We start from the raw sequence: 27,031 nt of genomic DNA on the forward strand, positions 1-27,031 counted from the left end.
TGATGAACTCTCCTTCCCAAGGAGATATGCCAGTATTTTATCAGCTTTGTTGCTCTTGACGTTATTTGTCACTCTGCCCTGTCCCGGCATAGTATAGTAACTTCTCCCCTTTCACTTGTATGTGCTATGTATTGATTCTGATTTTCTGTATGTGCCACTCTATACCTTGGGCGAGCACCCTGAAACCCCATATTCCTCATCTATATATAACTGTGATATTGCATATAAAGCATACCTTGCAAGGTATCATGGGAAAGGTTATGATCTTCTGAAATCCACTGTTCCATCTAAATATGTATATCATCAATGCATAAGAAGTTATGAGATTTTATTGTATGGTTGTCACTTAAATATGCTGTTGGTTTGGGAAGCGCCCAGATACTAGCTCCCCAAAGACAATAACCAGGGAGATAATGCCCGGGCGAATGTCGAATAACGATCAACAGCCATTGTCCAGCAAGGGAGCTACAATGCAATGACTCACTTGCACAAGGCCACACCAAGGGAATTGCTCAACCTTGTCTGGTGATTCAGCAATGCCCACCCAGGCATGCCTGGACTTGTGTTCTCCAAGCACATGGACTAAAGGGCATAAAACAGAACACAGGGGCCCCATGCTTTGCCTTTTCTCCTCCCCCCACCTGTGCTGCAAGCAACAAGGACGCTTAGAAGACTAAAGACTCTGACAGAGGAGACTGGCCCAGGTTTCAAGGGTGAAACCTGTGTAGTATAAAGTGCAATATCCAGTGGGGTGAGAAAAACTGTTTAATCTAGATATTTCCCAGTCTAAAAGGGTTGAGAGGTTAGACTACGTGTTCATATATTTTATTTTATTTTGGTAACTAACTGACTTTTTGCCTATCACTTATAATCACTTAAAATCTATCTTTTTTCATCAAACTTATTTTACTGTTCATCTTTACCACGGAGTTTGCATAAAGTGTTCGGTAAATCTACTTAGGTTTACGAATGCTGGAGTATATCCACTTTCTATTGATGAATCAAAAAAGAGTCTTGAGCAATGCAAGACAGCATATTCCTAGGGTACAAGGCTGGAAGCAGGGGGTATTTGCATGGTGCCTTTCTCTGTGTGATTCATGAGTGGCTCTGGGAACATTCGTGCAATCTAGCTAGGTGTGGAGCTCCACGTGCTGAGTGATAACAGCGCCTGGAAGGGTTTGCTGCTTGTCACTAGCAAAGCATTGTGAGAGACAACCCAGGCTGGAGAGATAAGGGGGCATAGTGGTCCCACAGTCCCTGGATGCACTCCGGGGATCCTGTCACACTGTACACTTATGAAGACTTTCAGACTTTGTACCTTGCTTCATTTTTTTCCTTAGGACATTAGACCTTATCAAGCAACCTCCAGTAGCGTTTTCCATATCATATTCAAGGTTAATTTTTGTGACTATTTTACAATCTCCAGTGCTTTCCTCATCTTTCCTCCCCTGCAGTTTGTACAGCTGCCCATACAGAGGGACATAATCTGACAAATACTATTGTTAATATCAATTCTATATACCATATATAGATCTTTACAGCCTACAAGCACCAGATCCATTCAGGAGTAACAATACTGACTCTCTCTGCATATATCTGCTAACAATATTTCAGTAATTTTTCTCCCCTGCTCTATTTTTTTTAAATCACCTTGTCTGTCTTTAGTTCTGGGACCCAATTAAAGTCCCCTATCACAAATACTATACCATGGATGTGAGGAGCAAGATCTAACTAGAAATTATTAATGAAATGATTTTTTTCATTGGGAGCGTACAGATTTATATAAAGGTAGTTTCTTGCCCATTTATCATTCCCAAGGTAAGTATATATCTTATACAGACCTCATTTGACTTTTTAAAAAGTATTACAAGCCTGATTCACTACTGCATTACTGTAGTCTTGCAGTAGTATAACTTTAACTAAGCCAGTGTAAAATTGGTGTAACAGAGGGCAAATCCAGTCCTCCTTGTAATGGGAGATTTATTCTGATTAGGATAGGCTCCCATCTGTTTTCTCTTACCAGTTGCAGAAGATACATTTCCAATAGCTGACTCTTCTTCAGAGATGAGTTTCTCACCTTCAATATCTAGATGCAACTTTAAGGTAAGTTGAGATCTCTTCCCCACCTCCAGCCCCCCTTGATTTGGTTATTAAGTCTATTAACATTCAAGATACTATTATATAAATTCTGCTACTCACGATTATGTGGTAGAATTAGAGAGAAAGCTATTAGAACCAAAGTTTGTCTTGTTTCCTCTAATTCTCTTATGTGAACTCAGATACCAGGGAGAGAGAAGACCTTTATCAAATCATCTGGAGCTTTTGACAATGGAGAAAAACAGAAAAGTAGATAAAGGTTTGCGGGGCAGGGGATTTCAGAGAAGCAAGCACACAAGGAAAATGAAAAAGTATACTTTATATATATTTGTTAGATAAACTCAGTGATGGAGAAGGGATACATCATACTTTTTCCTCTCCTTCAGGGTGAATAAATTATTCTCTCATCCCTAATTTTGTTCTCGTTTTCCCCATCCTTATATTTTTACCCTCACCTCCCCACTTTAGAACTTTACAATCTCAGTAGGATCAATACTTAAATGGGAATCCACCACCCAGCCTGAACTCTACAAAAAGTGCTGTTGGTGACACTCCTCTCTCTTAGCTTAGGCTGAGAACTGGCTCCTCCCCAGATTATTTTCAGGGACAACTGCTAGAGGTGCCATTTTTCGCACATGAAATTGGCCCTGAACAACAGTGGTTATTAAAAAGACCTCTGCACCTTTAACAGGAAGAGAGAGTTTGTGGTTAAAGTACTTCATCAGCATTTTGGAATTAAGCCAGACAACCCCTTGTGAGAGAGGAAACATTTCCATTTTACAAATAGGAAAATAGAAGGTCAGAAAGTTTTACAGGCCAAATTTTTCAAGAAGCCTTTGATTTTTTCAGTATTCAGATGTCCAAGTTGAGATGCCTTGGGTCTGGTTTTCAGAGGTGTAGAGCACTTGGAGCTCTCATTGACTTCACCTGGAGTTGCGTGTTGTGACCACAGATAAAAGTCGTATCCAAAGTGTGTCCAGTTGAGCTCATAAAAATTAGGGCACCCAACATCTCACATTACTTTGGAAAATGATGACCTTTAAGAGATATGCCTAAAGTCACACCAGAAATCTGTGGTAGAGTCAGGGTTAGAATGCAGATCTTCTGGCAAACACTCCTGTGCAATAGCCACAAGGGCCATCACATTTATATGCCTCTTAGCACATTTATTCCTCAACTTTTCCAAAAGGTTCTGCCATCAGTGTAAGATCTGTAAGGCTTCATACAATGTAAAGGCGTTCTTTAAATAGGCTTACTGTAATATCTATCACATATTCACTTAAGTGAATCTCACTGCATAAATGAGCCATGGATAGCACCCAGTTAGGGAATAAGTAACTATAGAAGTAGCAGCAGCACAGGGGTTTTCACATCCCACTCACCTTTCAATTGTGGTTCATAGATTTCTGTAGTAATGACATATTATTGAACGTTTTGATTTTCGAGCACAGACTTATTACAAATTCATACTGCATAATGTACATGGAAAGAGCAAAAGGATGCAACACAGAAGTAACAAGAAAAGGTGAGGAATCAACACTAGCATGAGAAGAAATACTTTTTTCAAAAGGAGAAATTGAAAACTGTGTATTTTAAGGTAATTGATATATTAGTTATAATACTTGGCACTTAGCGTACTTTTCATCTTCAAAGCACTTTACAAACTTTAACCAGTCTTCACAATACCTGTGGGACGTTGATACTTAAGTATTAATAATTTCATTTTACAAATGGGTCACTGGGGCTGAGCAGTTATGATGCTTGCCTAAAGCCACAAAAGTAGTCAATGAAAGAGCTAGGATTGGAATTCAGAGATTTCTGGCTCTTATGCTCAGACCACTGAGTGATGCCTCTAAGTATTAAATTTATACCCCCTCTCACATCCCTCATCAGTTTATCCCCACCCCGCCCGTCCAATATACTATCACAGTGCCAACCCCAGCCTTTGCTCCACCAATTGCCCCAGCCCCGATCACCTACTTCTCCAGCAAACAATTACCGCTTTCTCACTTGTCGCCACTCACAGACGGGAAAAGCTCCCAGTGAGAATCCATAAGCCACCAACTTCTTGCCCACCTCAAAACTCACCTCTTCTGTAACGCATACAGGAAACTGCAATCTGATAACAGCTAGGCAGGTGGAGAGCTGTGATCACTGCCACCGATAGCTAAGAACTGTGCACTTCCTATTACATTATTTATTAATCTGCCTCTCCCACTCAGCCTGCTTGTCCACCTCGTCTACCTGTTATGTCCTGTCTTTTGGATTATAAACTCTTTTCTATTCTATATGGGTTCTTATGTTGTGCACTCATCGCTGTAGTATCTGAGTGCCTTCCAGTAGTGCATTAAGTAATGAGACTAATATCTGTCACGTGTTTATTCTCTCATCCTCTCCCCAGGGGGAGAAGTGTGTGCAATGGCATTTTTGTCTTGGATTTTAGATAGATAGATATAGATAGATAGATAGATAGATAGATAGATAGATAGATAGATAGATATAGATAGATAGATAGATAGCTATGTATTTATTAGAGAAGGCAAGGTCAAAGAGATCACAGAATCATAGACTCATAGAACTGGAAGGGACCTCGAGAAGACATCTAGTCCAGTCCCCTGCATTCATGGCAGGACTAAATATTATCCAGACCATCTCTGACAGGTGTTTGTCTGTGTTTTGCTCTTAGAACAGAAGGTGGTGAGGTTCATTCCACAGTTTTAGGCTAGCCCACAAGAAAACTCTGTCTCGTGCACAGACTAGCTTTACCTTTATTGAAGACAATTCCACTATGCCAGAGGACCACAGTCTTTATCATGGAGCTTCGGTTGATCTTTTACATTCCCTGGGCAAAGGCTACTGAGTGCCTTGAAAGACAGAGACCTTGAACTTGAATCAATGTTCTATGGTAAGCTAGTGTAGAGAGCAGAGAACAGGTCTGATGTACTCATAGTAGACTGTGTTCTTGAAGAGATGCACTGCAACATTCTGTACCAGATGGAGTTTTTTTAACTGCCGATGTCTTCATTCAGGTATATCGCATTGCTGCAGTCCAGAGAGGTGACAAGGGCATGGATAACTGAAGCCAGGTCACTGTTCAACAGGATGGGATGCAGTCTCCCAGCCAATTGGAGATAGTAGGAAGCATTATTTTTTGATGCTGCTACATGAGAGCTTAGCATCAGAGAGGAATCCAGGAGCACTCTTAAGCTATGGACTGAATTGACCAATTGTGGTTGTGTACCTTCAACCAAAGGAGACTGCACCATGGCTTAAAATGCTTCAAAATGTTTTCCTCTGCCCCACAACACAACATCCATCTCGCCTGGGTTCAGCTTCAACCTTAGAGGCAGAGACTGGCATTCATAATATGCCTACCACAATGGGGTTCAACCTAGCTGTGGTCTTTAGGTACTACTGCAATATAAAAGTTAAATGAATAATAAAACAATATTTAAACAAAAGGAGCAAAAACCTGGCCATGCACTTCAAACTAAGATTTCAGTCAATCAAATCTACAGTTATTGTGTTACATCCATCCTTAACGTAACTCCACTGAAGTCAGTGATGCCACACAGGAATGAATTTGGCCCACCTCTTGTGTTTGGCCAAACAACTGATTATATATATGTATTATATACAACAAAAACTGAAATATAATAGAGCTAGTAAATAGATTTGTCAGAAGTGTTACCAGCCCTAATCAGCTGATTATACACTGAGGAATAATGTTATTAAAATGGATAAGATCACCCAACAACTACAATCACAACCTTCCCATGTCCAAAAGCCAAGATCCTCTTCAATTAATTGTTTTAAAAAAACTGTAATTGTTAAATGTAATTTTCAGCTAGCAGGGTTGCCCCTCACCCCTTCTTAATATATTCCATTCAGGTGTATTCCCTACAGTACCTGACTGGCTCAGCAATCTTCTCTCCCTTCCACATGTACCCACACATTAGATTTTACACTTAACCCATCATATAGCTCCCCAGGAGAACCCTGTTAATGGCAACTGCCGTTTAAATGAGTTCTGAGTAGATTGTTCCTCTGCTCTACCTTGCACCAAATCTTGCCTTGCTCATGCATGTAATCCCACTGAAGTCAGTGGAACTGTTTATGAGGATAAACCAGCAGAGTCTGGCCCATAATCTAACACCTCTGGCAAGACGTGGGCGCTCTGTCTTCACATATATAAATTTATTTCATCATACAACACTGAACCATTTTAGATAGATTTAGATAGGAGAGAACGGTTTCCCCACATTTGTAGCACAGTTTCAGCTGTTAAAGAGATTGTGAACTTTCCTTTAATGCACATTTAAACTGATACAACTTTAATTAAAAAAGTAATTTTGAAAATTGCTTGTGCAGTGTGTAAGGTGGTGTTCAGACAGCATCTCTGATCCCTGGAGTTCTGCAGCCTTGAGTTTAATAAACTGAATTTTCAAAAAGTAAACACAGCTTCATATCAGCATGAATCTTCAATTTTAGACAAATGTTTTTCAGCTATTTCTTTTTATCCAGGAGATGGAATTTTTGCTCCACCCCATTCACTTCATACTGTGCAGTGGTTTGCTACTTACTGGGGAGCAGGACATAAGGTTGCAATAGAAAAAGTATTTACTCAGAGTCTTTTTAAGACTCTGAGTAAAAGACTGTCAAACTATAACTTCACCTAGCTACCAAAACAGAAGCCTTGCCTTTATCACAATGATACAAGCAGTCAGGTAGGGCACCCTGTAACACACACAAGATCATAAAGTTGACACCCTGACCAAACCCTGGTTGTATAATAGAAAGTCCATTGGGAACCTAATGCCTACCCAGCCCTCCCATACTCTCCTTTGGCAGCTGCTTCTTTCCAGCCTACTTGTACTGCTATAAATTAAAGTTTACATTGCTTCATTTCTTGTTTTCAGGGGCAATAATTTCGATGGGGAAAACAAATTAAACAAAGGCAGTTTGCTCCAGGTAAAAGCTAGGCAAAAATTATTCCAGCTCAAAGGAGGGCTTTTGTTGTTTTTGTCATTGGTTGTTTTGCTTTGCAAGTATTTTTAAATAAATTCCTTTAATTACCTGTAGTGTACCAAGAGTGCAAAAGGATGTCTACCGAATAAAGGTTTATTTTTGTCATCAATTTATCACAAACAATTTAGGATAGGCAGTATATCCAACAAATAGAGTCCAGGACTGGGGCAAAATCAGGACTTCTGGGTCCAATTCTTGACTGTGCAATTCTGAGTAAATCACTTAATTTTTCTGTGACTCAGTTCTCTCACTAACAAATTAGGTTGGGGGTAGTGGTAAGGCTTACTTAATTTGTGTTTATAATTTGAAAACCTCCACTGAAAGGTACTAAGCTGGAAATACCAAGTATTTAGTTTTAAAAAACAAACAAACAAACATTTACCATTTTCACATATTTTAGATTTTTTTTAATCTTATAATCTTTTAATACTATTGAGAACACCTAAAAGAAGGGGCTTTCTGTTTTCAAATCTGTTCCATCTGGCAATTTCAAAACTGCATGTAATTTTGAACCCACACTGAGTTTCAGTAAATTTTTAAAAGTTGTATTTCTTAAATCATATTATCAATAGGTAAGAGGCCCTTTGAAAACATTTATGTACTTTGTTTTTAATGACAGAACTGTGCATGCTTAAAGTTCACTACTGCACATGGGCAGTAATTTATTCATCCTAATGTAACTTAATTTTAAATATGATTTCAGAATCTGCTATGAAGTTTGCTTTCATAGAATTTGTCTCACAGGAAATAAAATTAAAGAAATGGTTGATTTCATACTATTATGTACATAGGCAAGAATTCCAAGTTATTGGGGGAGTTGTTTTTATTTTTTAAGCTCCCTTCATTTTACAGACTACAAAACAGCTCTTCATTGGGCTTATACTGTGATCTTTACCAGCTCTATTCATATATTGTCAGCCCATCATCATGGGATGCATAGAATTGTGCAAGAAAAAAAAATATGCTGAAATTTTTGTGGGCGAGTGGTAACAGAGTTATCTTCTAGAGGGATACCCAACACAACTATCCTTGGATCCAAAGGAGAGTATTCCTCTTCTTCCAGTACCCTCCAAATGTTTTAAGCAGTACACAATGTTTTAGCTATATGACTTCTCCAGTCTTTAATGCTCAAAATTTAAGAGCTAATAGCCCAGGATGCCATTCTGCCCCTACACATGGCAAAAGGGTCTTTCAAGATACTAATGAAATTACAGATGTATAGCAGTACTTAAGAGATTAAGGGGTTACTTAAGAATTGAGAATTACCACCTCGACTTTTTATTTACTTGTACTTGAGATCTAAGTGTGACTTTACCGGTTGCATTCAGCACATGCACAAGCTTAACGCAATTGAACATACTGCACGCACTGTAATATCTCCTTTCGTTTGAATGTCACGGAGTAGAATATTGGCACCAGAACTCACATGTGGCACACCTCCAGCAGCAAAATTAATTTTGTGGTTTATTACAGGTTGAAATGGGGAAAAGCAACCCAAAGGTTTCATATAAAATTTAAGAATTGCACAATCAGTAAGCATTTGGAATATGATGTGTGTGCTCCCCCATGCACAAGCTTATCGATCAGTGCACAGATAAAGACATTCAGTACTGTATTGTACAGTCAGTTCTGAAGCATAACTTATGCAGTATTTCCTTCTCCTGCCCGGTCAACAACATTGAAATTTCTGACCTGCTACCTCCCTGAAACCTCTCTACCTCTTCCTTTTCAGTAGCTTTCTCCACCCCATTCTTGTGTCTCTCCTCTTCCTATAGTTTCAGAAAATGGATGGCAAAAGGTCAGGGTTGGTCTTGGGTGCCTAGGAAGATAAAAAGCTGATCACAGAAGTTTTGTTCAAAATCTCTAGACTTTGTGTGGCAGTGATAACCTCCAAAATCTAAACTGATTGCTATGATCGAAGGTTTAAATTATGGCCTTCCTAAATCTGTCCTGGACTAGCCTGTGAAATTCTGAGCTATCTGTAACTGAAGAGGAGGAGCTGAAAAACTTACTACAGTAGCACCCCTCAACATCCTGAAAAGACTATGTGGGTCTTTTTGGTTAACAGTAATAAAACATCTGCCAGTCGTTAGTGCAAGGAAGATTGGGATACCACAGAGTTTGCTTAATACATTAATCAGAAGTCAGTAATTCCACAGACCAGTCATCATGTAATGGTCAATATGTCGATCACAAGCTAATGCTATTTGTAACTCTTCATCACTACTAATAGCAATCTACCTGCCAGAGCTCCTAAAGAGCAAATCTCACATCACATTCTAGTGGCTATTCAGCACTATTGTCTAATCCATCTATAAAGCATGAGTAAGACTGTATACAAGTAGAAAATGTATATTAATGTGACATAGTATAAAATACAATCTCTAAATTCATTGCAGACTCGGACCATGGAACTCACTGCTATGTTAGACATCATGGAGCTGAGATGAATTAATCTACCTGATCTAAAAAACTTACCCTTTTACTGATCTTTTCAAAACAGATATTTTCTGCAATACAATGGATTATCTAGAAATTCATTTAAACTCAATAAGGCTAGTGTTTATAATAAACAAAATTGGAAAAGGCCAGGGTTCAAATATAAAAAAAATTAGGCAAGGGTTTAATATAAATTAGAGAGAGATAGAGGCACAATAAAGAATCATCATCTTATTGAAATCTTATTACTATATCTCAGTCAAATGACCTGATCAGATGAATAGGACAATTAAGTAGGTAAAGATTACTGGGATAGGCAAAGTTATTTTTTCTACAGAGCAGCTGATCAAAGAAACTCTTTTAACTCCATTTTATGGATGAAGAAGACTAAGATTTTGTTGCAATTAAAAACTCACTGATTTATATAGCAGATGCAGCTGATGAGTTTTAATGCATTTTGTCATGACTGGTTGGGCTCTTTTTCCTTTACTTCCTTTAACCTTTAGATGTTTTAGGTTATTAGTAGTCACATGTTTCAATATTATACATTAACTATTTTGTTGGTATCACCACAGAGTCTGCAATATTTTTGCCCACATCAGCAGTGTCAACTAGATCTTGCATCCCAACATTATCTAATTATGTTGCAAAAATGTACAACACACTACTACACAATGGATTTCTTTTAAAAAGACAGAAGAACTTTATGTTATACGGGGCCATTTTAAAGTAGAAGTATCCAACTAGACACTATGAAGTCACTGCACATTGCTCCATACAGAAATGCAACAAAAACTGTGTGGTCAACAACAAATATTTTAAAATACATGTAAACAGAGGAATTGGTCGTCAGGACACCAGAAATACCCCTTCATGTTTAAAAACAAAAACAAAAAAGTTAAGTGTCACAGCATCTTTTGACTCAGAAAATTCTGGCACTGCCCTCTCTAAATTACTAAAGGCACCTTAAATACCAACTATAGATATCTGTCCACCCAATATTCAGGTTGAATTAACTAGCTAGCTGTGACTATGCTATCAAATACACCCACAATTATTTGTCAAAAAATTCCACCTCAATCCCTGGAAAAATCATGAAGCAGGTCCTCAAGGAATCAATTCTGAAGCACTTAGAGGAGAGGAAAGTGATCAGGAACAGTCAGAATGGAGTCACCAAGGGCAAGTCATGCCTGACTAACCTAACTGCCTTCTATGATGAGAAAACTGGCTCTGTGGATGAAGGGAAAGCAATGGATGTGATATATCTGGGCTTTAGCAAAGCTTTTGATATGGTCTCCCACAGTATTCTTACCAGCAAGTTAAAGTAGTACGGGCTGGATGAATGGCCTATAAGGTGGACAGAAAGCTGGCTAGATCGTCGGGCTCAACGGGTAGTGATCAATGGCTCCATATCTAGTTGGCAGCCAGTATCAAGTAGAGTGCCCCAAGGGTCAGTCCTGGGACCGGTTTTGTTCAATACTGTAACTTCATTAATGATCCGGAGGATGGTGTGGATTGCACCCTCAGCAAGTTTTCAGATTACACTAAACTGGGAGGAGTGGTAGATACGCTGGAGGGTAGGGATAGGATACACAGGCACTTAGACAAATTAGAAGATTGGGCCAAAAGAAATCTGATGAGGTTCAACAAGGACAAGTGCAGAATCCTGCACTTAGGATGGAAGAATCCCATGCACTACTATAGACTAGGGACCGAATGGCTCGGCAGCAGTTCTGCAGAAAAGGACCTAGGGGTTACAGTGGATGAGAAGCTGGATATGAGTCAAGTGTGCCCTTGTTGCCAAGAAGGCTAACGGCATTTTGGGCTGCATAAGTAGGGGCATTGCCAGCAGATCGAGGGACATGATCAGTCCCCACTATTCAACATTGATGAGGCCTCATCTGGAGTACTGTGTCCAGTTTTGGGTCCCACACTACAAGAAGGATGTGGAAGCATTGGAAAGAGTCCAGCGGAGGGCAACAAAAATTATTAGGGGGCTGGAGCACATGATTTATGAGGACAGCCTGAGGGAACTGGGATTGTTTAGTCTGCAGAAGAGAAGAATGAGGGGAGATTTGATAGCTGCTTTCAACTACAGGAAGGGGGGTTCCAAAGAGGATGGATCTAGACTATTCTCAGAGGTAGCAGATGACAGAACAAGGAGTAATGGTCTCAAGTTGCAGTGGGGGAGGTTTAGATTGGATGTTAGGAAAAATTCTCTCACTAGGAGGGTGGTGAAGCACTGGAATGGGTTACCTAGGGAGGTGGTGGAATCTCCTTCCTTAGAGGTTTTCAAGGTCAGGCTTGACAGAGCCCTGGCTGGGATGATTTAGTTGGGGATTGGTCCTGCTTTGAGGAGGGGGTTGGACTAGATGACCTCCTGAGGTCCCTTTCAACCCTGATATTCTATGATTCTACTCTATTATTTGCATTAACAAATCTGAGACACTTCTTAAAAATCAAACCCTTAATTTTTACTTGCTCAGCTATCAGAGACAGCCAAGAGGGACTTCTGTTTAATATCTCATCTGCAGGACAGCACCAGTCAGCCATCTGTATTGCACCAAAATGTCAGCATGAGCCATAAATCTGGATTTGGGATTTTAAGCCATGACCTTGTGACCTGTAGAAAACCATGCTACCAACTAAGCCATACTGACACTTCATTCCTTTCATCTTTGCTAATTCCCCAAACATACACCCTTGTTTCAGTGAAGCAGTTAAAGAATTTGTTGTAGTTATTCAACAACTATGAAGGTCAGATATCATCCTGACTTGAAAAGTCCCTCCACCCCCAAGGCTGCATGTGTTTCTGCTTGTTTTAAGCACCAACTACAGTGTGAAATATAGATCAGTCACAGAGGGAAATGGCAGCTAAAATAGATATTCGGAAGGAATCTAACTGACCAGACCAGAAGACCTGGCTATTGCAGCAGATGGGAAAGAACCATCTTGATGTGGAAAACTAGTAGTTTCAGTTAAAATGCTAAAAATTAAAAAAAAAAAAAAAAAAAAAAAAAAAAAAAAAAGAGCTTCAATAGCACTTCTGAAGGAAAAAAAAAAAAAGCTTTGGAGACTTTAGATTTGAAGTCACACAAGCTTCTTATGAAAAATGGAAGCTTTGAAAAAACTTCTGAAGATTTAATATTTTTTACTTTGGGTTCTTGTACTGCCAATCAATTATTGATGGCGTAACTAATAAAAAATAATTAATACCAATAAATAGGCTTTTCATAAGGCCTCAGCTCTTGTTCCCCATTACAGACTGTAGTTAGTCACTTGTACGTTGAGCTGTAGCTCACGAAAGCTTATGCTCTAATAAATTTGTTAGTCTCTAAGGTGCCACAAGTACTCCTTTTCTTTTTGCGAATACAGACTAACACGGCTGCTACTCTGAGTACAGGAGACAAAATCTGTGGACTTTCTAGTCTCTACTCTTGGCCGTTTTGCACTGTGACTTTCACGTCTAAGTGCCTCTGGGAGAAAACTTTGAAGGGTGGGAAAGAATTTGGCCTTCTACAAGTTTGTGGCTCCAAATGCAGCTTTGAAACACTGTACAGCATAACAAACAAGAGATTTCTATAATACTTGGGATTTTACGGACCACATTTCCAAAAGAACTCAGGTCTCACTAAGGCAAATAAATATACAGATTTTCAAAAGAACTCAACATTCAGCAGCTCCCAGAGTTCCGCATGGAAGCTTCTGGTTACTGGATTCCTTTGAAAAACTAGTCATTTACAGGGTTGCACAATGTGAGCCAAATTCTATTGAAAAAATCTCTCTCTAAATGTCTGCATGACCTCACAATTGCAGCTCTCGCATGAGAGGTGCAGACCACCTGCTCTCTGTACACTTACAGCACTCCAGAAATAATTGCACCATGATGCTAAGATGCTATGCTGTGTATAGAACTTCTAAAGGAGTAGGGTTGCCAAACCTCCAGGATTGTCCTGAAGTCTCCAGTAATTAAAGATAAATCTTTAATTAAAGATGATATCATATGATGAAGCCTCCAGGAATACGTCCAACCCAAACTAGCAACCCTATAAAGGAGAGAAAGATTGAAACTGTCTCCAAATCCTAATCATATTTCCAAAAACCCCATTGCTCCCTCCTGCACTAGGAACTATAGAATAATTTCAAAGCTTAACCATAAAAAAAAAAAAAACCACAAAACAGTAAAGACCACTTTCATAAAATTAAACAGTAAGGAAAATCCCACATGGGATGAAGAAACATGAAAATGTTCTATATAGAAAGGGTAACAATGTTCGTAATTATAGATAGGGCTGAACCAGAACACCTGATACATAACCTCACCATTCTGCCAATCTTAGGGAAGTCCAGATCCATCTATGCACTAAGCTTTGCAAGTCAGGTCACTCTATAATGAGCCAAACTGGAAACCAAACTCTTCCACCGTCTGAGGAAGTTCATATCTGAATTCAAACTTCACTTAGAGATAATAAAGTGTTATTACCACTGTACAAGGCACTTGTGAGATCTCATCTGGAATACTGTGTGCAGTTCTGGTCTCCCATGTTTAAAAAAGATTAATTCAAACGAACAGGTATAGAGAAGGGCTACTAGGACAATCAGAGGAATGGAAAACCTGCCTTATGAGAGGAAACTTACAGAGCGTGGCTTGTTGAGGCGAACAAAACAAAGGCTGTGGGGAGATACGATTGCCCTCTATAAATACATCAGAGGGATAAACAACAGAGAGGGAGAGGAGTTGTTTAATTTAGGGCCCATTTTTGCACAAGAACAGATGTATATAAACTGGCTGGCAACAAGTTTAGACTTGAAATTAGGCAAAGGTTTCTAACCATCAGAGGAGTGAAGTTCTGGAACAGCCTTCCAAGGGGAGCCGTGGGGGCAAAAAACATAATTTGTTTCAAGACTGAGCTTGGTAAGTTTGTGGAGGAGATGGTATAATGAGGTTGTCTACAATGGCATATGGCCCAAACGCAACTGCTATTAGCAAATATCTTCAACAGTCAGAGTTGGGACACTAGATGAAGAGGGCTGAATTACTCCAAAGAATTCTTTCCCAGGTGGTCTCACTGGTAGATCTCACCCACATGCTCAGGATCATCTTTAGAGACAGGAGGGAATTTTCCCCCAGGTCAGATTAACAAAGAGCAGGGGAATTTTTTGCTTTCCTCTGCAGTGTGGGGTGTGGGTTACTTGCTGCTTTGAACTAGAGTAAATGTTGGATTTTCTGTAACTTAAGTCTTTAAATCAAGATTTGATGACTTCAGTAACAAAACAAGAGCTTAAGTTATAAACTCCCTTGCTTCAGGGCATAAGCCCAACTTCTAACTATTTAGGGTTAGAAGGAAACTTTCTCTGAGGGCAGGTTACCTTATAAATGCCTACTGCATGGTTTCTTGCACCTTCCTATGAGGAAGCTGGTTCTGGACAGGGTCAGTGACAGGACAATGGACTGGACAGATGGACCACAGGCATGGTATGGCAACTGGTTATATCTCTATATAGCTGCAGCAAAATCACAATATAGAAACAGAACAATTTTTCATGTACCTAGAGTTAAGCGATTTTACAACCATCCAGATCTCTACAATCATCTGATATAAAAGACATACAGAAACACCTTCAATATGCAAGCAGGCCTAAAGATTAAATTAAAAATTTTAACATGATCTGACAAATACACTAGATGAAAGATATCCTTTGATACATGTGCTGAATGAAGACATTGCTACAGAAATATTAGAGACTGACTGGCCTAGCCCTTGCTATCTGTCACTCCGGAGACATTAATTTGCAACAGAGTCACACAAATACAGTCTTACCCAGCCTGTATTATTCCCCTGGAATTGCTAACAAAATATAGCTAGCACTACTATCTAATTGTCCAAAATGTTACTCACCAAAAGCAACTATTTTGTTGTTTGTGGGAATACCCCATTATGTATAATTTATGGGTGAAGGTTCAAAACTGTTTTATAGAAATGATGGATACTTCAATAACTTTGATGCCAACTCTGTGTTTGTTAGGTATCAGCAAAGCTAGTAAAGTCACTGGGTGTGAAATTGAGGTTTTCAACACATTTACACTGATAGCAAAACAGCTTGCCCTAAATTTATGAATATCTTATGCAAAATCCATGTATGACATCCGGAAACCAGAACTAATTAATTACCTTAAACTTGTTAAGCTTAGCCACTCGCTACAGGACAACACAACACATTATTTAATACTGTATTGCAGCAGCATCTAGCAGCCATAAGATGAAGGCCCTGTTGTGTAAGGCATACAGTAACTATAATAAATAAGACAAGCTCCTACCCCAAACAGCTTGCAATCTTACTATATGATGAGATAATACCAAGAATGGTAGGAGTGGGAGGTCTGACAAGATGTCAGTGAAACATGGTTCACTTGGTTTTATGCACTATGGCTCATTTATTCACTATTGGATGGTTCCACAAAATCAAGACTCTCTAGCATCTGACTATATGCATGGATACTGATTGTAAAACCAATTCTAAACTGGGATAAACTACTCCAGATCTACAACAGACTAAATATACACTCTTCCTCCAGTTGAGTGTATAAAACCTTGTAATAAGTAAACTATTTCAGAGTTATTAATCCTTTACTCGGGATTCTTAATATAGTCTGTTGTTATTCCCTGAAAATTGTCATTACTAAGCAGCAATGGCAATTTTATTTTGTTTTTCCACACAGACTACCTACCTATCTTGGGGTTTTAAACTTCAACTTATCATGGAAGTATCTGAGTACACTACACATAAAACATTGGGAATAGCAAGGTATTAGCTGACTTCGTGGGATCCCTGGTTCTTTTCCCTTTTCGGAGTGTGGGGATTCCACTTGGGATAGATTTTTGGTTGGTTCATTTGTCTGTTTCAGTTTGGTTGGTTGTTCTTTTTGATGGGTGGGGAGGTAAGAGATGGGTTATTCTTTTCTAGTTTGGGGTTTTGTGTTTGATTGTAGGGGGCGACTGGTGGGGGTGTTGGTGTTGTGACTGTCATTCTCACAAAGGTGGAAAGGCTTTCTCAAGAGTAGAAAGTTTTTCAGCATTTCCTAAAAATGGTTAGATTCTGGATCTGTCTAATCTCGTCTGGAAAATCATGCCATAGGCTGATCCCCTGAACTGAGAATTCTTTGTCCCCATTCTTGCGTGCTTCATCCTCAGCTCTGCATGCGTGCAACACACACTCACTCTTCTATTCCTTTCCAGACATATTTTGGATGGATAAAAACAGAAAGATTACACACACACACACACACACACACACACACACACACACACACACACACAAATATCCATCAGGAGTCATCATCTCAGGAAGAGAGTATTCCATTAAAGTACCATCTGCCTTACATTTCACATATATACCTACTACTACCTGTTTTGCACCAGCTGGAAAAGTTCATGTCTATCCGTCAAGATCTTTTTCACTGAAAAGAGACCTCCCAATCCAGAACAATTAGGAAGGTTAGCTAAGTCACTGTTATAAGCAACTTGGTAAGGTACAGAGATGAAAGCTTCTTAGGTTGGCGGGGGAAACATGAATGGCAAAACTAGTTGGTCTGTTCCCCTTTTTTATCTTCCTTTTACATTTCTGTTGTGTGTAGAAACACTTGAACTAGCACTCTTTATTTTCAGCCGGATACACAATCTGAAAGATACTGTACTGCTGTGTAGACCAACTAGGGTCTGCCATTCTTCCTTAGTTAGCATTTTTGGGGACAATAATTATTCATAGAAACTGCCATCATGAACAGAGAAACCAAAATCAATGTAGCTGTTTATGGGCCATTGCCACTGCAAAGCAAATACTCAATCAAGACATGGATCAGTGAGAATTATATCACTGCGAATCCTTAAGCACATCTTTGTGTATTTTTAATATCTATCTTATTACTTACTGATCTCTCCTCCCCCTACTTTGAAATACACATATATGCACCTTCAAGACTTCTCTTATCAGGGATTTGGGCATAAGATTCATATAAACAGCAGGAGAGATCTTAAATGCACAACTAGGTTTATTGCCTTTTTTAAAAAATAAAGTGTTGGTGCATAGCAGATTTATTCATTGAACAGGTTGATTTATTTAACAGACTTGACATACATTAAGCCCCACCATGTGCTTACATAATTGTTATCCATTTAACAGGTCTGTTCTTTTGTCAAATATTTGTTTAAAAAGTGGTTCACTGAAGATTTCTGCCTTGTGCACAGTTCACATATTTTAACAAATGTATTCTTGTATTAGGTATCAGCTGAAGTAACTTAATTGCATCCTCCCTGCTTGAGTGCTGTCATTTCCCCCCCACTATACCTAAACAAACAAAAAAATTGTGTGCGCGCGCACGTGCGGGTGCACACACACACACACACACACACACACAGACACACACACACACACTTTCTAGCAGAGATATTTTGCTGTTGGCACAGTGGTTACTGCATTACCATACTGTTCCACTGATAACAGCAGGTACCTAAAAACACAGCGAACACAAATCTGAATACCAGGATGTTGATGGATGTGAATAGATTGCAAGCAAGCTGACCAGAGAGGCCAGGAAGGGGCAAAAAGGATGAACAGACCACCAAGTAGAGATGGGGGAAGGCTCAGAACAGATTCCAAGACCAAAGAATTTTTTTTTTTTAAGATTGCCCCCTCACACATTCACGTCTCTCCTCTTCATCCCCCCGATACACACAAAAAATCCTTTCACCTAATGAATGTGTACACTACATATTTTCAGCAGGGGGTAAAATATTGGATGACATTTTAGAGACAAAATGTATAGCCTTTGATTTAGTCACTAGTCCATTAGAACTGATTTGGTTACTATATTGTAAACATTCCATTTTCAAATTGCACAATTAATTTTGAACATTGGGGTTTAATTTTTTTAAAAATCAGATATTAAAACAGACACGTCATATAGTACACTTAGTAAGCAAAATACATTACTGTTATCACTCTTGCACAAATGCACAAGCAGTTCAGAACTGAAGACACTGAAATAAAAATATATGAGCCCAATTTTCAATTGCTCACTAGACAGATGGTTAATTATATTCACAGCCGCATTTTTCACTGGGATAGAGTTTCAGACAATGAGCCAGTTTTATTTGATTAGCCAGTTTTCTAGTTTAATATGTGAAATGACAGTTACTTCAGTGTTTTTTTTGTTCCTTGCTAAAAATAAGGTTTCAATATAAATTCTTCCACCATTCAAAATATCATTGCTGTAAATAAAAACCTGGTCATATGTTACCCAGTATGTAAGTAGTGTAAGGAAGAAACACAGAAAATACAAATGGCCTACAGTAGTTCAGATGATACTGATTTGTAGAATCTTTTTCCTCTCACTGTGGAATATTTTAATTCCCACCAGAAATCTCATCAGTGTTGAAATGCATGAAAATAAAATAGCTTACATCCAATCTCTTTCAAAGTGCTTTAATACCATATTTTTACCAAAATTTAGTTTACCAGAGATTCAGAGACAAATTAAATACTAGAATACCCAACAGCAATATATATTTGTCAAACAGTTCTCTGTGAACACAAACAGGGAATGTACTAAACAAATAATAACAGTTGCCCAAAGACAGAAAGACTTACAACCAGTAGACTCTAGGGTAGTTTTTAAAACAAAAACTTCTAGAAGTATTCAAAAATTCAGAGGGCAAATTTTGGGCTGACAAAACCACACGTCTATTTTAAATTCCGAAACAAGTAGATTCCACAGCAGAAAATCTATTCATTTGTGATATTCACACACTTTCGGTGACCCCACGAGCCTTACAATGTGATCCAAGTCTCTCTTTTCTTTCCCCTCACAACACGTATTAAAGCAACTCATTAATTATTGGAAGCCTTTGCCCTAAATTCCACTTTCAGTATTTTAAGAAAAGAGGCACAAGTCAGGAGCAACAGCATGGAAACTCAATATTCCCCTCTCTGGAGAATTCCCCCTGGATTGATTGGAATGGGGAGGGTTAAACTGAACTCGTGCCCCGCCACCCCCCAAGTCGCCTGGAAACCTTCTCCGCTTTCCCACTGCTCACCAGAGACACCGGAAAGGTTGGAGGAATTTGATTGACACAATTTATGTTTCCCTCCTGGCAAGAGACGGCAACGAGACAGACCTTTTCTCAAACATGCAATTTCTAATCATCCCCACCACACACACACACTATCGGAGCCGTGCAAGCCGCCGGCTCGGGGCTGCGTGTGCGGCCGCTGCGTCTCCCCACAGAGGAAAAGGCCTTCCCAGGCTGGCCGGGGCTGAGTGGGGGGCTCCCGGAGAGCGCAGGATGGGCGCGCACCCCCCGCCCCCGCCCCCGCCCCAAGAGAAACTCCAGCAAGCGCAGCCCGCCCGGCTGCTGGGTGCAGGGACTTACCTTGGCACCGGGCCCGCCAGGGGGGCCGGGGGAGCGTGGGGTGGGGCGGGCCGGGGGTCACCCCCCCCCCTCCTCCAGCAGGCAAGGCTGGGGATTGCGGCGGCGGCTGCGGCAGTCACCGCCGCTCCATGAGCCCGGCTCTCCCGTGCGTGCAGGTGGACGCGCCTGCCTCCCTCCTCCGGGGGCTGATGGAGCCAGCGCTTCCCCGCGCCTCTTAGCGCCCGGCGCGGCTCACGGCAGCCCCCCCGGCCCCGCAGCCATGCCGGGGACCCCGGCCGCCGAGCCCCCCCGGCCCGCTCCCGCTCGCAGTCCCCCGGCGCTTGCCGGCGGCCCCCTGCTTTGCTGCGGGGGGGGCGGGTAGCTCCCTCCTCCCCTCCGCCTCCTCCTCCTCCGCCGCGGCTGTTTCTTCCTCTCCTCCTCCTCCGCCCCCACCCCGGTTGCTTTTTCCCATTCAGAAGGTGCCTACAGCGCTGCTGTCGCCGCTGCCATTGTTTCCTCTGCCGCTGGACCGACTCTCTCTCTCCCCCTCCCCCCCCCCCACCACCTTGCTTTCCCCGGGAGCGCGCCACGCGCGGCCACCTGTCATAAAGGGCGCGCACCCCCGGCAGCGGCGGAGCGCGCCCGAGCGCTGGTGCACGGCCGCTGAGCCGGAGGGAACGCGCGCGCTGCCAGGCTCCCCTGGCTGGTTGCGTGAGCAGGGAGGGTGCAGCCGGGCTGTCCCCGGGGGCGGCGGGCGGGTGGAAGTCAGTGACTCGCAGCCGGGGGAAAAGCCAGTGGATCTAAGCCCCCGGGGAAGGGGAGGCTTTGCCGCACATGGGAGGATGAGGGCATCATGTCCCCCGTGCCCTGGGATTCTCCCTTGCTGCCCTCTCCAAAGCCCCTGGGAAAAGGAAAGGAGGACTTGTGGCACCTGAGAGACTAACAAATTTATGAGAGCATAAGCTTTCGTGAGCTACAGCTCACTTCATCGTGCACGGGACGGGAGTGTGCCCATTGCTGCAGGGGGAGGGACCGTCCCCCAGAAGGCTCCCTCTCCCCCAGGTCCCATAAGGGTAGCTACCATACTTTGAGAAGGGCTAGCCTCCCCTTTGGAAGGTGCAGGACAGAGCAGGGGCCAGAAGAGCGGGACTGGGGCCCTCCTACCCCTCTTGGGAAGTATGGGCACCTGCCAGGCTAGAGAAAGGCATGAGACAGGCAGGTGGAGAGCAAGGCTTTCTCCCCTCAATGGGACTTGGTGCCAAGTTGCATCATCCGCTCCTGTCCCATCTAGAGTTGCCTCACTACTAGGTCAAAGCCCCTCAGTCCGCCCCTGGAGCACCCCTTATTATACCACATCTAGGCCCTTGTATGCTCTGTGACTGCACTCCAAAAGGCTAAAGACAGCTGCTACTCCAGTTCTAGGCGCTAAATCAGCTCTGCTGCCAATGCTTCTCATTCTGATTTGTAGTATCCTATACCACATCTGAGCTCCCACACTGCTTTACCAATATACTTCACCTTCAACCTCCATCCAATTCACACCCACCTTCCTGCCCATTCCATTACTGTCCCTGGTACAGCTCTGTCAATGCATCTCTCAATCCTAATTTGCAGCACCCTCTCCTATTCCAGTCCTGGATTCTCACACACAGCTCTTCCAGCACACCTGAACCCTGATTTGAACATACCTAGTGTTTTTCCAGTTACATTGTTCCCCCATGAACCAAGACTGCTACAGGTGTAAAGTTATGCCAAATTGCAGGGGTACTTAGTGAATTGTTTTTCCACAGGAGAAAGCTGACATGAGTACATTATTGCATCTTAGTACTTTTGATGCAAAACTCAGAAGCAAAGCTGGAAGATTCAGGAATCAAGATTAGCTACATGACATCAAAATAAGAAGGAATTTTTTAAAGAAAACCCTTTAACTGTAAGAAAGTGGATTTTAGGCAAAATAAAATTTCACCCTGAATTTTTAAATGGAGAAGTGAAAGATGCCAACAGAGCAAAAAGCAAATTGTTTGTTTGCAAAGATGAGCGCAGTATATGCTCTCTACCTTTGTTTTGTGTTGCAGATTAACAGTTCTGGCATCACACTTAGTTGAGGAACATGTGCAGACCTTGAGAGTGAAGTCCTATTTATCAGCACCAAAGCTTCTGAATGGCCCCACGAGCCTGCCTCAACTCTGGCCTAGCAGGACCCCCTTTAGGGATGGGAAAGCCTTTCATTCCCCATGAATTGACCTCAGTGTTGAGGTTGGCAAAGGAGCCAACTGTCATGATGGTTTTTGTGATATGGACGCTCTTCACTAGGGTAGGGAGGGGATTTTAGCTCAAGGGTATGATCCACATATACTGCTTCAGATCAGTGCAGGTAAGAACGCTGGAGCTAGAACCTAAGAAAGACCTATTATATCCAACAATATTCCTACAGGAAGGCCCCTAGCTCCTGTTGTTGTTAAAGATACAGAGAAGCCTACCAGAATTGACTTAGCCCCGTCCTTCACATATTAAAGCATCTTGATTCAGTAGAGTTATTGATAATGTCAGCCTCATATTGCATGTGACCTATGCAGAGTATCATTGCATATGGAAAGAAAGGAATCTAGAAAAAAAATGCATAAAGAGGATAAATCAAGGTTTAAATTACAAAAAAAAACAAACAAAAAACCACTCTTTACAGTAACCACACCTGTGGGTCTTCCACTAAGGTAATTTGGATTAAAAGGGTTCTGGAAATGAAAATCCATTAGTTTACCTGCCAAAATCAGGAGGGACAACATGCTCATGAAGATAGATTTGAAACTAAATTAAGGAACTCTTGAAACGCAGGAACAGCAAATTGATGATATAATTATTGTAGTACTTCTAGAAAGGGGTGGGAAGTTGGAGAGAGATAATCACTCACTGCAAAAATGAAAGAATTATTATATAAAAATAGGTAGGGAGGTCAATATTTCATTTGTACAAGTCAACTTTTATTCTGCAGTAGTTCTTTTGCAGGAGGAATTACGTGACATACTGTCAGGTAAAAACAATGAGGAGTACTTGTGGCACCTTAGAGACTAACAAATTTACTAAAACAGCTACCCCTCTGAAAACTGTCAGTTTACATTGAACATTTAAGCACTGCAAATGTTTATATGTGGACAAGGGACAGTTATCCATTAGGAATAGAAGTCTTATGTATTTTTTTAATTATCCAATTATTACTACACAAAAATGTCTAAAGTATTATATTTTACCTTCACATATTGATCACAATTAAGAGGCCGCTTTATTTTTCAATATTGTTTATCACTATTTATTAGTGTTCCGTTATGACACCCTACCCTATATCTCACTTTGTCTGTCGCTAAGGGACAGAGTTCTAAGAAGGTGCTATCCAGCATGAGTAAAGTTATTCTACAAGTGGTCCCATTGACTTCAGTGAGACTCTCTGTGGAGTAAGGTTCAACTCAAAAGGAGTAAGGGCATTGGTTCTCAACCTGAGAGGGGGAGGTCACAGACAAGCGTTTTTGGGAGATCAAGACCACCCCGCCCCTTTTCATATTGCAAAATGAAGGAGGTGTCACAGTATGGAAAAAGCTAAGAACCACTGAGAATCAGAAAGTGGCCCTATATATTTAGTTAATTTAAAATAGATGCATCTTGTCAAGGTCCCTTCCCTACTCTGAACTCTAGGGTACAGATGTGGAGACCTGCATGAAAGACCCTCTAAACTTATTCTTACCAGCTTAAGTTAAAAACTTCCCCAAAGGTACGAACTTTGCCTTGTCCTTGAACAGTATGCTGCCACCACCAAGCGTTTTAAACAAAGAACAGGGAAAGAGACCACTTCCCCCAAAATATCCCCCCAAGCCCTACATCCCCTTTCCTGGGGAAGGCTTGATAATAATCCTCACCAATTGGTGCAGGTGAACACAGACCCAAACCTTTGGATCTTAAGCACAATGAAAAATCAATCAGGTTCTTAAAAGAAGAATTTTAATTAAAAAGGTAAAAATCACCTCTGTAAAATCAGGATGGTAAATACCTTACAGAGTAATCAGATTCAAAACATAGAGAATCCCTCTAGGCAAAAGTTACAAAAAGATACAAAAACAGGAATATACATTCCCTCCAGCACAGCTTATTTTACCAGCCATTAAACAAAAGAAAATCTAACACATTTTCTAGCTAGATTACTTACTAACTTAACAGGAATTGGAAGGCTTGCATTTCTGATCTGTTCCCAGCAAAAGCATCACACAGACCGAGCAAACCCTTTGTCCCCCCCCCCCTCCAGATTTGAAAGTATCTTGTCCCCTCATTGGTCTTTTTGGGTTAGGTGCCAGCGAGGTTACCTTAGCTTCTTAACCCTTTACAGGTGAAAAGGTTTTGCCTCTGTATATATAGCATTGTATACAGAAAGGTGGTTATCCTTACCTTTATATTTATGACACATCTGTTTTCACAGGACCATGTAAATAGCTTCAGCACTATTAGCACTGAGAGTATGTGGCATAGACAGGCATCTGCAGCATTGATAGAGTTATACACACAGCATATCCTGTAACCAATACACTGGGAATTGAAGCATAGATTACTATTACAACTTCTGACCCACTGGGAAGTTTTAATAGGTAGAAAATACGGCTGGAAATAAGCGTTATAAATGTAATTAATAAAATATTAAGATGTTCTCCAAGTTTAATTAAATCTTTTAGTATATTTGAAAGTATGTTATTACCAACCTGTTCCTTACTTACAGAAGATTCTCAATTTCCTTATTTCTACTTTTACTTTTCACAAGATTCTACTGCGATCTTCCCGCAATGGACAATGCAATATATTAAATCAAAACAACTCTATTAAACAACATTATGGTTGTGATTTTAACACACACATCAGGCCACTTGAAACTGTGGTTCTCACGGCATTTGCAGCTGGGGCCCCTTGTGTATCTGTAGAATAAAAAAAACAATACTGTTTAGCCCTTTGTGTAGTGCTCTGTCATCATAACACTTTACAAATCAACCAGCCTTCAACACCTTTATAAAGTAGGCCATTTTCATGATAATTTTGTACTCATTGCTGGAAACATCCAGGATGTGCTAGTTGTGCATCCATAAATGACTCTGTCCCCACCACAACAAACTCACACTCTAAAAATGTGTCAGTATATTTATGACTGCATCTATAATTTTCACTCCATGCATCCGAAGAAATGGGGGTTTTACCCACAAAAGCTTATGCCCAAATCAATCTATTAGTCTTAAAGATGCCACCGGACTCCTTGTTGTTTTTGTGGCTACAGACTTACACAGCTACCTTCTGATACTCTAAAAATGTTATCTCAATTTGTAGAAATGGAGGCAGAGGTGTTAAGTGATTTGACCAAGGCCACAGAGCAAGTCATGATCAGAGTTGGGATTAGGAGCACAGGAAGTCTTAGCTCCCAGTCCTGTGCTCAGCTATATCTCTCTCAAGTATTATTATTGTGCACCAGGATCAAGATACAGTTGCTGTGGAAATTATAACTTTTAGTCCTCTAGCTTTTGCACATTTGAAATCTCACCCATACACTTATTTTCTTCCCATTTAATTTCATTGATAGAAAGATTTAAAGAAATATAAATATGAGTAATAAATTAGGAGCACTGCAGGGTCACAAGAGAAAAAGTGACAGAGCATTTGGTAGCGCTCAGTAAAATAAACACGTTTGAATTTGTTCATTAGATCTCTCACTCATTTCAAAAATGTGTTTGGTGGTTTTTTCACCCTCTATCATTCCCTCACTTGCATAACTCCTTCATTTCCCTCCCCCATCCCCAGCAAAGTCACATACATGCTGCTACCTTCAAAGTGGCATTGGAGAGAGACAAGCAAATCTGGCAGCTTCTCTGCTAGGTCATGCTGCCAGCAATTTCACATACGCTGTAAAGGCACATTGCGTGCTGGGATGGTGCACCTCACCAAGCATGGAACATTTGCAAACAGCAACACTGGGTAACCAATATCAAATTTGGCAGTTGTTGAACAACTTCTGTTGCCTTTAAGAATGAGAGTGATGATGTTATGCAAGGGAAGGCAGGTACCATGGTGATTAGCAGAGTATAACCAGCTAGATGAGGTTAGAGAGCTTTCTTGCATATAAAGAGCTATGTTCCATTAAATAAACATTCTGCCTGGATCCAGTTTAGAAAATGATGACTCGGGTATTATTTAAGTATTCAGGTATTTACCAAGAACACAAATACAATGCTCAGCGATTATCCTCAGGGTGTGGATTCAGTGTAGCATCTTGGGTTTCACTCATCAAGCTAATAATTTAAGATACTACAGTAACGTTGTAAATGAAATATTAGCAAATCAGCAGCATCTAATTCCACACAGCAGTCTGAGCAATCTTAAAAATTAACAATCTGTGGACTATGATCTTTTATGTACTGCCATAAACGGATGTAAAAAGTGCAAGTCTTGCTGGAAGCGCAGCTACATGCCTTAGCTGGATATTAATTTTCCAGACCATCAAATAAGAGACTCAGGTGTGAGAGCAGGATTCTGAGAGCACACTTCTTGGCAGGAAGAGACCAACAAAACTCAGAGCTAGGAAAGGTGTTTCACTCTGCCCTCTTACACATACACACTCACTGCTCTCCTGAGTTATTAATTCCTCCACAATTAGCGCACTGACAGTTGACTTGAGATCAGCAATGGGCCATTTAGATAGCCATGGGTAACCATGGGCATTTAGCTGTCTGGTGGAGCCAGCTTCCATCTGGCAAGAGAAACCTGCTTCTGGGCTGGTATGGCTTCCCTTATTTGTATGTCCTTGGTGGCAGAGGGCTAGAGCATATGGAAGTTCTAGAGCTGCTGCCGAGCACCCCAAATCTGCATGACTATGTGATCCAGCTCGCATCATCTCCCCTCTGAGACCCACTGCTGCCTTCCAAGGGTCAGAAGCTGCTGCTGAAATGCCCCTACTCCCGCTATCTCCCATTCCCTCAATCTGTGACCTTGTGCAGTCAGAAGCAGGAACAGCTCATCCACCTCTACTGAATCCATGGCTTGGC

At 41.0% G+C, this 27,031-nt stretch overlaps 1 protein-coding gene across 3 annotated transcripts in view; it reads right to left on the reverse strand.

The window, feature by feature from the left end:
* NEXMIF (neurite extension and migration factor) overlaps window positions 1–20,578 on the reverse strand; it is a 243,768-nt gene extending 223,190 nt beyond the window's left edge. Inside the window, exon 1 of one of the 3 annotated variants that reach the window (XM_038417423.2) lies at window positions 20,461–20,578. The gene's annotated coding sequence lies outside the window, so the exon portion shown is untranslated. Of the gene's footprint in view, window positions 1–19,994; window positions 20,305–20,460 lie in introns of those variants that run through there. The other 2 variants (XM_038417420.2, XM_038417424.2) reach the window with 2 other exon arrangements.
* Between the last annotated feature and the right edge of the window lie 6,453 nt (window positions 20,579–27,031).

Source organism: Dermochelys coriacea, chromosome 9 (genome assembly GCF_009764565.3).
Source record: "Dermochelys coriacea isolate rDerCor1 chromosome 9, rDerCor1.pri.v4, whole genome shotgun sequence".
In the NCBI taxonomy this organism is placed as follows: Eukaryota; Metazoa; Chordata; order Testudines; family Dermochelyidae; genus Dermochelys; species Dermochelys coriacea.